General features: G+C 41.3%; 1 long non-coding RNA gene across 1 annotated transcript in view; it reads left to right on the top strand.

Annotated features, from left to right (window-relative positions):
• Window positions 1–340: 340 nt before the first annotated feature.
• Window positions 341–16,028, top strand: part of LOC144030594 (uncharacterized) — a 17,810-nt gene continuing 2,122 nt past the window's right edge. The window contains exons 1-2 of the long non-coding RNA XR_013287297.1: window positions 341–740; window positions 9,764–9,877. This is a non-coding gene — a long non-coding RNA (uncharacterized LOC144030594). The remainder of the gene's footprint in view (window positions 741–9,763; window positions 9,878–16,028) is intronic.

Below are 16,028 nucleotides of genomic sequence, written 5' to 3'. Positions count from 1 at the left end.
GAGTGTCAGTAAACGCAACACAGGTCTTGCGGTGTTGGAGGTACGTTACGTTTGTGTTGGCTGCTTCTGTTCATTGCTTCTATTGCTCGCCGCTCGTGAATGGGCTCTTTGCACAAATCCATTACTTCCTGAACTCATTACCACTCCTTCATTTCCTGTCTCTTTGAGTGGACAAGCTGATTAATCCAGGTGTGCCTGATCTCAGTAACCACGACGGCAATGGCCAGACACACCTGGATTAATCAGTTTGTCCAATCATGAAAGACAGGAAACAAAGGAATGGTTTTAAGTTCAGGAAGTAGTCAAGCTATGCAAAGAGCCCATTGTTCTTGTTTTCGGCTAGCCGTTTGTACAAGACAACTAAAAAGGGAGACATTTCCAAGTAACATTTTCTGGCGGCATTCTTGCCAGACGTCACAATATGAAGACATAGTGGTATGGTTTTGTTTAATTGATGGCCAGTCTTATCTGCAACAGCCATCATAGTCTTACTGAAAATAATGCAAGGTGTGCCTGTGTTGACTTATACGCATACGCCACTTATACGTCACTGTTGGCGTGCAATGTAAGCAAGCGCCATGTACATTTTGTACAAGTGAAGCTGCAAGTTTCTGAAGGACGCTGGCGCACAAGACAAGTGAGGAGGGACATACGACTAACTACTTTCGTGTCGGCAACTAAAGAGCCACTTGAAAAAAGAAACCACGGGACCCACGCTTCGTTTGGGCATCTACAATGAGGTAGGATTTTGCTTTCCTTTTTCTTTTTAGTTCTGCTGTAGACACTGTTCAAACAGGTGGCCGAAGCGATATGTCAGTGCATCCGCCATATTGGATGTGGCAATTGTATTTGCCATTACATCAGCAAAGAATTAATAAGATTGACTTTGAATGGGATAATATAATCAATTCCTTATTAATCCAATGAGTTGTGGCTTGATGATACATCTCCAGGGAGAAACGGAACGAGGCATCTTTACAAATAGCTTCACTTTGCCTCATCCAATGTGGCTGCAGGGTCAACATACTCACTACGCCGCTGTAGTCTACTGTATGTGTTTGTACCGGAAATGCTGTCTATGGTATGATAATATTGTCAGCAGGTGCCATTCAATGGATAGATGCACGGCAGTTCGACATAAATTTGTCCAAATCTAATAATAATTGGCCCCGCCCATACATTTTCATGTGCCCCACTACCATGCAGTTTTTGTTTGTTTGTTTTTTAAAGTAAAAGTGACTTTCTCAAGTGCTAAGAAGTATATTCTTGCCCTCTTACAACACTTCAGAAAAACTCAGGTAACCTTGTGACATTTAGTGTGAGATCACATGCAATCATGCGAGATTTCTGCCTCTGAGGACTTCATTTCAAGAGCAATGGTGGATTATCGGAACAACCTCCACACAATATGACCAAAACTTTCAAATTAATGATCTTCTGTCTTAATGTTTAAGAGTGTTTTTTTTTTTTCTCTTTCATTTACGCTCAAACTCTGAGTGAATGCCTGAGACAGGAAGTCAAAGCACTGTCACGTAACGTCCTGTCAGTGCCGCGTAAAAGATGTCATAATTTGAACCTTTTTCCGTGTCATTGCACTAAATGTCTGCACTGTCTAAACACCTCCAACAAGAAATGAAGTCAAACAGGTGATTTTTCACCTTTTAGAAGAAAAGAAATCCTTCTTTGCTACACTGTTCTGTATGGGTTACAGAAATTGATCTCCAAACTGGCGTCTTCAGAACAAGGTTGACCTGCATATTTTCCACCTCAAATACACTTTTTGTCAAAGATACACTTCTGAATAAAAGGCCGCAACATGGAATCGAGAGACAAAGTTGAGCCAGCAATATTCCAGCCTCGGAGGTGGCATTAGAGCCTGAATGGAAGCCCCTTTCACACTGCCTGATGTCATTTCTCTACCATTATTCGCTGTCATTATTCTGTTTGAGCAACATTGACACACGATGAATCCTGACCAGGGCAGGTAATTTTTCACCTCAGAGCCGTGACGGAAGCCCCTTTCACACTGCCTCTCAAAACCACAATTTCTCAACATTTTTTTTTCCAGTGAGACCATTTTGAATAAATAACACCGACACACAATGGAGGAAAGAAATTCATTTGGCAATTTTCCACCTTCCGAGGTAGTGTCAGAGCTCATTGTGTGATTCTTTTGAAGGAATTTAATGCCAACCATAAAAAAAATCTAGAACAGTAACAGGTTTCAGGAACAGGCTGAAATGACGGATCCCAAGCGTGAGCACAGCTGAGAAGAACATGAGGGATTCAGAAGGAAAACACAATAAAATCCTCACTAAATACATAAATCAAAGCCACGCTCTTGAGTTGACAATATATTGTAGGTACAGTGAGAGTGTGTCCATCACCAGAACATTTGTGCATCAAACAGAAAAGCTGCGAGTCGTATATAATGTTGCACTGGTGAGAGGATGCAGTGCGCGGCCTCTCTAACAAGCTCCAACTCAGCCCACTGGAGGCAGGCGGGAAGGAGGGTGGGAGTGGGAGTGGAGTGACTGCGAGCGAGGCTGTTAGAGCAAGTGGGTTGGATGTGTCCATTTCCGTGTGTATGCGTGTGCGCTTGTCAGTGAGTGTGTGAAGTGCGTGAGGGTGTGTGTGTGTGTGTGTGTGTGTGTGTGTGTGTACAATGCGTGTCCTTTTGTGTGTGCTGTACTGGGATGTGGAAATTGAATGGAGCCTTTCACTTGGGCTGCTCGTCTCCCCGGGGGCGAGGTGGTGGTGGGGGGGTACGGTTGCCATGGTTATTCTGGAATCCTACCGCTAATGGGTGGGAGTTTGTGTCGCTCTGGCAACCTGGCCTGTCTCGGTTGGAATATATGTGTGTGTGTTGGTGTGTACACCAGGTGTGGTTGGATGGACACCGCAGGTCAGATATAATGTGTGTGAGAAACTACTGCACTGGATGGTTTAAAGGTGTGGATACAAAACTTTAATATCTCAAAGAATATTTAATTCATCTAGATGACAGAACGGAGGCTCACGAAGGAAGTGGGTATTTATGAAGAAGTTTGTCTTTAAAAGTGAATTAATTTTCATCTCAATATCAGAAAAGTCAAATATTTATGATAATTTGCTTCAAATAGTGACAAAATGAAATATTATCACTCTACTACAGAGTATATGGTGTCTATTTATTCTAAGTGATATACAATTTTGATTGATAAATACAATTGCAATCCAAGCGGTACAGGTTGTTGAGTGGGTAGCACATCCGCCTCACAGTGCTGAGAACTCGGGTTTGAGTCCAGGCGCCGGCCTTCCTGGGTGGAGTTTGCATGTTCTCCCCGTGCCTGCGTGAGTCTTCTCCGGGTTCTCCGGTCTCCTCCCACATTCCAAAAAACATGCATGGCAGGTTAATTAGGCACTCCAACTTGTCCCCAGGTATGCTTGTGAGTGTGGATGGTTGTTCATCTCTTGTGTGCCCTGCGATTGGCTGGCAAACAGTTCAGGGTGTACCACACCTACTGCCCATAGCCAGCTGGGATAGGCTCCAGCACACTGATCTGTATATATTACTGGATAGCCAATAGCCCATACACGCCAGTGCAAGCTGTTGAAGCGACTGGGCAGCCATCTTAGTCCTCCCATCTCGCGAGCAGACTGATGTTTAACACATTCATTGCCAGACCAGCAAAAAATGCATCATTTGCATCGTCTTTTTCCGTCAATGGCAGTGAATGAGTTAAACTACTTTGAAGACCCCTTTTGTATTGCTCAGTTGCTAGACCTCTGTTGTTTCTACTAAGTACTGTCTCAAATGTTCTCTAATTTTGATACTGTAAATGTATAGGATCATATGCCGAGAAACGTTTCTTGGGAGGAGTAATATGGCGGCCTCGCGGCTTCAAAAGTCTTGTCCTATCGGCTATTCAGATCAGTGGTTCCTCTTCTTCGCTGATTCTTCTTCTATGTTTTCCATTAACCACTGTTAATGCTATAGTGCCACTCCAGACTTGGCATATATATTACACCGTTAAACGTCCTAGGTGTCTTCTTTTGGACACTCGCATGTCTTGAGATTGTTCTGTCTGTATAAGATTTGTACAGACAAAATGCTTCCGTGTGAACAGGGCCTATAGCAATAAGACAACGAGAGACACCTGGAAAAGACACATGTGGCTTGGGGAGCTGATTGGGTGACACCAGGGACCGACAGCAGGACATGATAAAACTTGACGAGACATTGACAAAAGGACACACACAAGGAAAATATGACCGTTAAACCAAACCAAAACACAGACCATGACAATTAAAAGCCTATTTTTCAAAATATTTTTGGGCACAATCCTACATAGAGCAGCTTTAAATGCCCCAGAAGAGAGTACTATTATTATAAATTTATCAAGCAGCTCTTATAGTTTTCAGGTGTACCTAATGAAGGTACACGATTTCATTGCAGGACAAGCACGATGTAAGTAATATCATCATGGTCAATCATATGCTGATGAAATAATTCTTCCCTTTTACGGCATTGTTGTGAGCAGGAAACATAATGCAATCTGGGTCTCCCTGTATCCCCGTCACTCGTCAAACAAGAGCAGCGCCTGGGACGAGGGACGGAGGAACCCATGTAAAGTCAACACATAATGATTATGAGAAGTTACATCCTGTCTTGCGTTTTTACAAAAAGATTGGCAGTACTTGTCAGACTCACCGATGAGTGCACTTTACATGCTAATTTAGCTTTCATTAAGACCCGCCCCCTTTGGTTACTGTTGCTGAGTCTGACAATTTTCAGAACAAAGACATTTATTTACACTTGATTCTTGAAAAAGTGCATACAAAAATGTTCTTATTACAACTTTTTTTTTTTTTTTTTTAACTTTAATACTTTTCGTGCGATTATAACAGTCCATGTTCTGCATAGCAGAGGCCTACTGACTCATGCGAAATGTGAGCAGATCATCCAGGTTCCTCTATTGCCAGTGTTGTCCTTGAGGGGATCAAGCCCGTGATAGTCGCACAGATGTCTTGGCTGCTGTTTCTCTTTTGGAGGACTAATCCATACGCTGCACCAAGCCCCTTTGGATTTTAAGGAACTCGGCTTGGCCATGTACCCCTCTTCCATTCCAGTCATTATGTGTGTCTGGAAAACACAGTGGGGAAAAAGTGTTTCTTCTGTAGCGCGTCCAAACTGAATATAAAGCAAAAGGCAATATTATGACTATGGTGATGCGTGACACAGTCGGTCAGCGCAAGCTGCGGAGTACGCGGCACAGGACAGGAATTAAATTGATTGTCAGGAACCCCGCGGCCATCAGCTTTGATGCGTTTTGTGCTGAGAATTCGGTCGGCGGTTCAGATCTTCCCCCCAAAAAGGCAGCGACCCGACCAGAGGCTGGCTTAGACTAGAAAGACCCCGTAGAGGCAGAGTGATGCCAAACCATTATAAAATAATTCACAGAACACTTCCAAGTATGTCGCTGGCCAGAAAGCCACATGATCAGCCAATCAAAAACAGAGCTACTATAAAAACATCTTGCTGAAAACTTGATTGATGCACAAATATTTCCTTTGTAGGACATATTCAACTGTAGGTGACCTTTTAACAGCAGCTGGTGGATAAATTCAAATATCAGAACTATCCATAGCGATGCCAATGTATAGTCAACTAAATCACAGTTCCTCATTTTTAACCATATAAAGCCTGAAACATGAAATATATGAGAGAAAATTCAGATTCTTTGTAAATAGAGTATTTATTGGTCCTTTTGCACAAAATATATTTCATATTTGATACATGCTTTTACAATGCTTTTAATTTGTACATTCATAACTGTAAACAAATATAACAATAAACAGACATATCAAACACATTATTAGTATTTCCAAAAACTAGAAAGGATATTTCCCACTATTAAGAAGTATTGCAGGTGTCACTACTTTCTCAATTGGGGCAATGTTGCAAGGTCACAGCTGGGTGATACTGCCCTCTAATGGATTATCTGTGCAATGCATGTGTCAGATCATATACGCCAGGGTTTTAAGGGGAAAACAATATTATACTCATGAAATAGAAAGAACTACAAAATTTCTTGTATTTAATATATGTTTGGTGTTATAGAGCTAAGTAGATTTTGAAGCAAATGTCTTTACATTAATGTTTTTCAGTATACACGCAAATCTGAATTTAGGGTTGCATGCTTTCAGTGTAGTGCAGCAACATGTTAGATAGCACTGAATTCTACCCGACGTCTGTGTGCAGCATGCAATGAAAAGCAAGATGAAGAGACAAAGAAGATCCCGAACTTATCTCCAGAAATAGTCGTCGACTATTTGATGGTGTCCGCAGAGAGCAGAAAGAATTTGCGACTGGGAATTATAGTCTGCTGATCGTATGTGTTACGACGCCGTTGTGGGAGTGGACACAGCCGCATGGCTTTCCGGCCAATTGAAGCGGCTCCTCTCGTCCATTTTAAATGAGCACAAGAGAGGCACACAATCTACATGGGAGAAGCAAAAAAGGATTATGCACGAGGAAGAAATGCAGAAAGTTTATTCATTAGGAAGTTAAAACAATTGTAATTGGCCAGGGCTATCACTGATCACTGCGGTGAAGTTGGCACCTCGAGACCACCTTTCTTCCTGATGCTATGTGTCCAGGTGTGATTTTAAAGCAGTATATATTGCAGACCAAAACTGGAGAATAAGCAATTTGAGCAACATTGCCAGCTAGTGGCCTGGCATGCACATTACAGAGATTTTAGCCGTTCAAGATTGTTTTGATTGCGTGTGAATGTTTTCACTTATGAAGACAAAAGTTTTCTGTTTTTAATTTGGAATGTTTTTGATCATCCAAACCCATGGATTGAACAATATTTCTACATTGTGGCATTTTAGCATCAAATTTACTCCTCCCGACTTGACAGACACTTCGGCAAAGTTAAGGAGCAGCAGCCGTGGCATTCCCTCATCAGAATTCTTGACACTTTCGAAGCAAGCCACTTTTTTTGTCAGTTTCTTTTAGACCCCCCCCCCCCATTTTTTTCCTTCTCCTTCTGCATGTTTACTCCCCTCAGCCCCTTTCCAACTTCTGCCAAGATTTCCACTCTGTAGCCCAGACAGCCTCAACCTTGACTCAGGGCCACCCCATTCTCTCAGCGGCCAACTATTTCACCGACCGCAGCTTTAAACTTCACTGCTCCGCCTTTCGGCCCGCCAGAATGCATGCGGCACCACTCGGGGGGCTTTCTGGGAAACCGCGGTATAAGAGGGGAGAGGGGCCGAGCCGACATCCAAGGCCCCCAAAAGACACATACGTCAGCGCAGGCAGTGGCCCCGCACGAGTCGTTCGGGTTTGTTACGGTGGTTTTAAATGCTTCTCGGCATACGGTGGAGGTGTGACTTATTGAACAGCCAACAGATGAAAAATTATACTGGAGGTGGTTCAACACATTCATCCAAGTGGCGAGCGCATTGGCTGATTTGTTCAAAAATCTGTCACATTGGACTGCGGAAACTTTTTAAAATGCTGAAGAGGAAGCTTTTTAGTGGGATTTCACAAATGATTTTGGGACGAGGCTGAGACCAGCGGATGAGTCTGGTCAATGTTGGCATCAAGTATTTCTGAGGCGGGGCAAACCTTACCAAACATACAGTGAAAAGATCCAATCAGAGAGCAGCGGACGTGAAGTCATAAAAGCGGGATATGTTGAAGAGAAGTAAAGACACGTACGTACATTTGAAGTAATATTCATATGTAAATCGGTGAGCAAACAGTAGGTGGGTAGATACGGATTAAATTCAACATGGCTACTCGAAGAGAGACAGTAGTGAATGAGTTATGTCACCGTTGTGGTAAAACATTGATGATTCGTGTGATGTCGCGTTTGGATGTGGATACAGAGACCACACTAATTCAATATTTATACAACTAAACATTTTAAAATTCAATGAATTGATGGAGTTTAACCGCCTCAAAATAATGTATAAAGCCCATCATGAAATTTTACCAATTAACATGCAAACCAAGTAAAAAAAAAAAAAAAAAAAAAAAGTGTACAAATTAAGAGGAACAGATATTTTTTCAAAACCTAAATAAAGAACAAAACAAAAAGAGTTATGTATTTCAACTCAAGGTGTCAGTTTTTATAACAATCTGGATTATAAAACAAAATCATCTCAGTCCATTTGTATTTTTAAAAAATATATAAAAGCTCAATTACTGAGGGAAAAAAAATATAGCACATGGTCATGCTGTTGAATCATTTTGTTTAATTGTTACCATGAAAGCATCTTGACTGCTTATTTGTTTTGTGTTGATTATTTATTTATTTATTTATTTATTCATTCATCAGGGGCAGATATCACAAGTTTCACTTCTTTCTGCCTCCTTTCATTTCTTTTTTTTTTTCTTTTTTTTTTTTTTTAAACATTGAAATAACAATTTTGAACTGAATTGAAAAAAAGGAACATTGTCAACACTGGTGTCGCGTGTGTCATAGCAGCTAGCTAACAGGGCCCGGTTGTTCAAAACTTATAGCTTTAACCATTGGTTAAGTAGATTTAACCGACCGTTAACTTTAACGGCACTGTTATCTTGTTGTTCAAAACTCTGTTAACTTTAACCGGCTGTTACCTTTCTGTTAAAGTTAACACACCTAAGGACCGCCGCTAACTTTTTAACAGTGTGGTTAACTCTATTTCGTGGCTAATGCTGCCTTCATGATGCCCACTGAGCCCAAGAAAAAAGGGCTCGACTTTGACGTTGGTGATTATTCTGATGAAGAGTTAAACACACGTTACCTCTTAGCAGTAATAACTTTCCAAGTCTCATGCGGAGTCAAAAGAGAAAGAATAAAAACATGTTTTTTTTTAAGACAAGTTCTAAAAATGGACAGAGAAAACAAAAATAAATTATGATGAATTAAAAATAAATGAATAAATGTTACGAAAACTCCTAAATTACTTCAACCATTGATTGTTTAAGGTTTTCTTCGTCAGCGGATAACTTCCGGCTTCTTTTGTTTTCATTGAGTGCCAGCGGTCATTTGGATAGTATCCATTGCTTTCGCCGACCCGGAAGTAAACAAAAAGAGGAATTGTGAGATATATCAGTGCTAACCAGTGTCATAAACGACACGGTTAACTTTGACGGTGCCGTTAACAAACGGCATATTTAACGGGCGGTTAGTTAACGGCGGGTTAAGAATTTAACCGGCGGTTAGGGGTTAAACAGATGTTACCCAGATAGTTACCCAGATAAAAATCCACTGGCTTGAAATGTCCTCACATCAGTCCAGTTAATTACTCACAAAAAAAGCTCTGAAAATCCTGAGTCTGATTGGCTTGAAAGTTCAAACACAATGCACTCTATAAAAAGTGACTTTACAAAATGTACTCTATCAATCCGATTGACATGAAATTTCTCATATACCAGAAGTTAAACTTGTATTTAAATCCTAAATATTAGACCAAGAACAAATGTAGACAAAGGACTTTCTTTCTCCGTCCACCATCAAATTCAACAAGTTGATCTGCTGACATTCTTGCACTACATCAGATTTCAACTTGTAAACAAAGAAGTTGGTGAAAGAGTCATGTGTGGCACTTTTCGCTGACACCGTAATATTTGTGGATTTGTGTGGATGAAGGGGAATACATTTCTCTCTGTGTTTTTGTCTTCTTTTGAGCAGCAAGGGCCCACACTAACCACCCTGGGGTCTTGTTATCCCCCCCTATGTCTGAGCTCTGGGGGCCACGCTAATGAATCCTCCCGTTGCAGAAGCTCCTCCGGCTCCAGTCGGGATATCTACAGGGCTCAACTACCTGAGTCGCCCTCCTCCTTCTCCCCTCATCCTCCACCTCGACTACAGGTCCAGCTGCTGCATGAATGAAGGTGAGCTGCGATGGAGACACTGAGGAGGGGAGGTGATCGCAATGAATAATTGATGCACCCAGTTCACCCTCAGCCCCAACCACCACCACCACCACGCACACACCCCTACTCACACACTTTCTCTCACACTGATTGTAAGGAGAAACATGCTGAGATTTGTGCTATGTGGCTGAAAAATGTGAACTACTGTCGACTCCCCAGTGCTCACCGTTGAAATTTCTCCCACTCTTTCAGCTTAAAATGCGATTCAAATAAGAGAACCATGATTTGAATTGGTATTTAACTTATACACAAAAAAAGATTCAGCCCGAAATGTAAACATTTTAACACCCGTTATCCTATAAATGTAAAAATTTGAACACCCACCATCCTATCCCATAAATTTGATTGACTTGAAATTTCACGCACCAGTCTAGTTTCACACAATTACTGGACCATGAACTTCCACCACATGGGACCCCTGTAATTCAACCCAACAGGTCACACCAGTCACACTTTAAATTTGATCGACTTGACATTCAACAATAACTTCAAGAATCTATCTACTGTCTGAAGGTGTATAGTTTGGTGCTGTTCCAGCCTTGAGTGTCATTTCAGTTTCATGACTGTTCCAACTAGTTACATTAATTATTTTTCTTATATAAAGCTTAACAAATAAAGGTTTGTTCTATTCCATAAGTGACTGTTTAGTAAATATGAAACACTGCACACAAATCCAAATTGCAATTAATGACTGTAATAATAGAGTTGAACTAGCTAGCGTAATATTATTATTAACTTGTTAGCATACATGTGAGTTGAGACTATCTGCAAAAAAATATGAAGATAAAACCTATTTTTATAATGTCTTATTATGTTGGGGGGAGGGGAAACAATACCTAAGTGTTGTTAATAAAAGTTCCATTGCCATCAAACTGAGGAAAAGGGCCCTGTTAATGAGGCCCGGCGAGACGGAGCACTGCAGCTACAGAACACTATAGACTTCACAGCTTTGGTGTTATTGATAGGATACATCAGCACCTTTCTCATCGGAAAGAAATGAAACTGCTGTCATCATAAAACATTTTTTAACAGTACAGGAAATGTTTGATGTTGTTGGCATGTTGTGTTTTTGAGAACATGTTTTGATCAAGTCTAGACAATGCTAGCTAAAAAAGAAGTGACACGTAACATTACTTTTCCCCTTCTTAGCGTAAGCACGATGTAAGATGATAAACGTGTGAATATTTTTTTTTTTAAATACTTTTTTGTTGTTGTTGTGCAAAGTCATCAACACAGACACGGTATGCAATTGAAAGTACACGTTATTTTTTAAATCAGTACATCTACTTTTACCAGCCATTTCTACACAAGTAGGCCTATCTGCACTGTATCTTTGTTTGTAATAAGCATCACAAAAAATAAAATAAAAACCCAAAACAAAACAGCTGTACCTAATTGAGCTTTGAAGATTCCCATTGTATGGCTTTCATTTTTAGAGGCCAAGGACAGGGGGGTGGGCACATGTACTGTCACTATGTGTTTTGAATCTGTTGAATTGAATGTGTGTACGTGGGGGATGTTTCTTTAAAGTACTTGCATTACACACACACACACACACACACACGTACTTGTGGAATGCCCCCCAGCAGAGGGATGTGTGTTTATGGGAGCATTTTGGCATGAAGAGGAACGGTCCTGCTCCAGTGCATAATAGAAAAACGATGGGTTGCACTGCGGCAGGGGAATACCATCAGTCAGAGGTTGAAAAGTATACCCTGAACTTCAGACTATTTTCTTTTTTTTTTTTTTTTTCATCACGTGAGCCGTCAGTGGGCCTCACTAGACCTCATTCCATCGAGCACCACACGATTCATAGTCTCAGCAGAAAAGACTGCAACGGTGTCTAAGTGTCACAGTGCCGTGATTGTCGGTATTGACCAACTTGTTTTGAACAAGGAAACCAGAGTGAATGTCAAGACTGCTCAGTTAACTGCTTGAGTTAGCTGCTGGCTAGCTGTCATGTGTTTGGCATTTGTGAAACAGGCTTCTGCTTCCTGTCTTTGTTTCTGTGGGTTTGTGCCGGTATTGAGGAAATCTTTGTGAACGAAAGACTTTTATTTGGCTCTTTCATGACAGACAAGATCAAGCAATGAGTAAAGATGTAGGCAGCTTGCTGTAGCTTGCTGAGCTAGCTAAATCACATGCCCTTCACCTTTCTATTTCCCGTCTTTGCTCCCATTCCCATTGACTTGTTAGGATTTTAAGTACAAGTTGGTATTGCACATTTACAAAACAAAAACCAAAAACCAAATGATTTTTTAAAATCTTCTGTCACCAGTGTGTTGCATCCATCTGTAGACCGCTCATTTCTCGTATTTATACTGCTATGGTTGTCGCATATATACCAGGTTTCTACTCATTCACATTGACTTGATACATCTCAATTGTATTGACTAGCTTTTTGTGAGCAAAGGACTTTGATTTGGATCTTTTGTGTCCAGTGTGGTGCATGTAAAATCTCGGATCGATGTCCGCAGATGACAGAACACGGTTGTGTTTCTATTCACACTCTAATTAGAAGAGCATGTCCCGGGGAACATCTCGCAAAGCCTGTGACTCATTCGCTGACAACCCAAATGTGAGAGCCGCAACTGTGGCGGGTTTTTTTTCCCTTCTTTCTTTCTTGCTGTGAATACGAAGCACGAGCATTCCTCCCCGGGCTGCGCATTAGGCCGGATGCCATGCACCTTCGCCCACATGCCTCCCACCAGCCGGCGCCCATATATATAAATATATAGAGAAGACCCAAGCTGCAAGCATGCAGATAAAGACTCATCTCATTGATGTCGCACAAGCTCGCTGGTTGAAAAAAGAAACATCTCTGACAAATCAGATTAACTAATATGAATGTGAAGCGTCAGATATTACATGCAAATGTGCGGATACAAGTGTGCGCAGCCGTAACACCTGTTTGAATGTTCCTTTAAGCAAAAACACTGTCACGACATCACGGCCTCCAGGAGACATATTTATGATTAGGACAACCTCTTTGAACGGCACGCAATTTATTATACCGCAGCTGAGGGATTTGATTTCATCACCATTTCTTTTAGTTTATTACTTGGCAGAACTATACAAAACTACAATTTGTCATTTCTAGTGTAATCAGCCAGTGTAATTTGTTTTCTAGTTGTTAGTTTGTAGTACAACGCAACAATTACTGCTCAGGCACATTAAAATGAGTACGATATAAATATAGTAGCAATAAATCAAGGTTGTCTGTTTCTATACGTGCCCTGTGATCAATTGTGACTAGTCCTGGGTGTTGTCCACCTTTACCCAAAGTCAGCTGGGATAGGCGCCAACACCCCGTGACCCTGAACAGGATAAAGTCTTTTTCACACTGCACTTGGTTTTCTTGGTATTTGCCACGGACTTCAAGCACGCCCATATTTGGAAGTGCCTGCATAGCAGCCGACCAGGAAGTAACGGGGAGGCTTTTCTGAAATCATTCCACCAAACCCTTTTCAATTGGATGCTGTTTTTAGATTGAGCAATTTTCAATTTGAGGGCAGGTCGCGTAGCAGCATGCACCCACCTTGCATGTTGTGCCGTGATGTGACATGTTCTGACCTCGTGCCCTCGTTGCACATACTCATTATAAATATAAATAAATAGATCCACAAATAGTTACATTTGTGAATGCCAAACCATGAATATGTACACAGTCATCACCTTTTACAGCTCTTTGACCCAGAATACAGTAGAGCGGATTCACCTATTTGCAGATATTTTTTTTCAATATTTATAACTTCTATTTTGGCCAAGTTTTGTTGAAAACAAAATAGCATGACTGTTTTGGGTTGGGTCATTGAGTTTATTGTGCTGTTATGGTGCTTATTTGTCCCTTGTGATAATGATGATGATGATGATGTCAGTTGCTATGGTCATGTAGTAGTCATTTTTGTTTCATCAAGTCGCTCGTCTAGATCACCAAATGATTCCCAAACGCGGCATCCCACTGCTCTCTGCTCCCTCTGGGGGAAGGGTCAAATGTGGAGGGGAAAAAAAAAAAAATCACCCTACTTAGGTGCGTGTTAATCACTTGTACTGTAACTCTTATTTTGTTATATAGGCCTTTATTCTGTCGTATAGATTTGTGCCTTGCTCTAGGAGGAGTTTCAGAGTATGCAAGCTTTTTCTTCCTGTGTTCAAGGTTGCTTCCATGCATCCAGCCTTGCTCTCTCAATCGAGGTTTCTCAGTCAAGGTTTATCCGTCAAGTGTTTTCTTCGAGGCCATCTGAATCCAGCCCTGCTCTCTGTTGTTGCTTTTCATTTCCCGACTCCTGTCTGTTGACTGCATTTGGTTACTAATTCCGCACCTCATGTGACACAGAATGCTTATTGATAGTATATCCCCGCTTATTTGTAAACATTTAGTTTTTTTTTTTTTTTTTTTTAAATGCAGTTATAATGGATTTTAATTACAAGTGGCTTTTTGTGCTCAATCCCTGGTGAGTTAGGGGTGGGAACCTCTGGGTACCTCACGATATGATATAAGCTACAAGGCTCACGATAACGATTACCTCACGATATGACGATTACCTCACGATATGACGATACCGCGATTATCAATATATTGGTCATAAACAAATACAAATGTCTTCATAACAGAGACCGCTTTCTGTGAACAAATTTGTGTCTGTCTTAAACACTAGTGTCATGCAACATGTCAGTCACAGTCACATAGTCAATTGTTTCATTTTATATAAATTGTGACGCAATTTTTTGTTTTGTGTAACATTGCAAAAGTAAATAAATAAATAAAGTTACTTAAATATTAAATTCACTTAAATCAATATTAATATTTCTCAGGAATTGTGTGCGTCAAAAAGTCGAAATAACATTTTAAAAGGTTAAAATTGAAGTTATCATGCACATTTTTCATAGAAACTTATGCAAAATTGAGACAGTTGCTGGACAGATAAATGTCTTTCTTACACAAGTAAGCTCATGAGTCTTCTTCGCCTTAAGACAGGGGTGGCGAGATCCGGTCCTCGAGGGCCGCATTCCTGCTGGTTTTGGATATTTCCCTTCTTCAACACAGCTGATTCATGATCAGCTCATCAGCAAGCTCTGCAGAATCCTGATAACGAGCCTGTTAATTGGAATCAGCTGCACTTCGAGTAGGGAAATCTATAAAACCTGCAGGACTCCGGCCCTCGAGGACCGCAGTTTGCCACCCCTGCCTTAAGACTTCCATACGTTTCCCGCCACTCTTATTAGGCGCTCCCCCTAGAGGCCCGCCAAGTAATTGCTCAATAAGTAATGAACAATGGAGCCGTTATAGTGGCTGTATATTAACTACAAATATCACGATACTTGGGTAAGCGTATCGATAATGTATTGGGAGACAAAGTATCACGATTTATCACAATATTGATTCATCGTCACACTCCTACTGGTGATTAACAGCGGTCCACTTCATCATTTCTGCTTTCGTTTAGATTTTAAAAAGATTTTTAAACATTTGTCAGATGAATATTGCATAAAACTTGGAAGACAAAATTCAGGCCTATGCAATAGCGGGGTAGGGCTATCTATATGAATATACAAAAAAAAAAAAAAAAAAAAAAAAAAAAAAACTGTGTAAATGCCTGTGGGAATTCAAGCCCCACTCTGTCATCTGGTTTTTATCAGGGAGAAAAAGGCAGTTAAAGGTGCTGGCAATGATGAGCTCGGCCTGCGCTGGCTTTTCTTGCACTTTTTACCCTCCCTACGAAACCACCCCTCCACCAGCCCCCCCTTTTCACCAGCACCTCAAATGAGATCTCCCTTTCCCGGCCTGTTTCTTCTCACTCGCTTTGTCTTTTGCCATTTACTTGCTGCCAGACCTCCACTTTACACAGCCCCACTTCCGCCTCCTCCTTCCTCCCTCCCTCCCTCTCTCCCTCTCCACGCCTTGGCAACGGGTCTCCCGGAAAGGTAAAAAGCCTCTGTGTGGTGAAAAACCCAGTGCAGCATCACGGGGGCCAGGCTGGCTACATGTTCAAGTACATGCAGCCAAAAGAGGCTTTCGAGGACATGATCGTGAAAAGGGAGAAGTGGAAGGGGGGTTGGGGGCTTCGAGTGCAAAACAAAACAACCAGCGTTGTCATGACCACACGTA

Source organism: Festucalex cinctus, chromosome 11, assembly GCF_051991245.1.
Source record: "Festucalex cinctus isolate MCC-2025b chromosome 11, RoL_Fcin_1.0, whole genome shotgun sequence".
In the NCBI taxonomy this organism is placed as follows: domain Eukaryota; kingdom Metazoa; phylum Chordata; class Actinopteri; order Syngnathiformes; family Syngnathidae; genus Festucalex; species Festucalex cinctus.
This window is presented reverse-complemented; position numbering and strand designations above follow the sequence as displayed.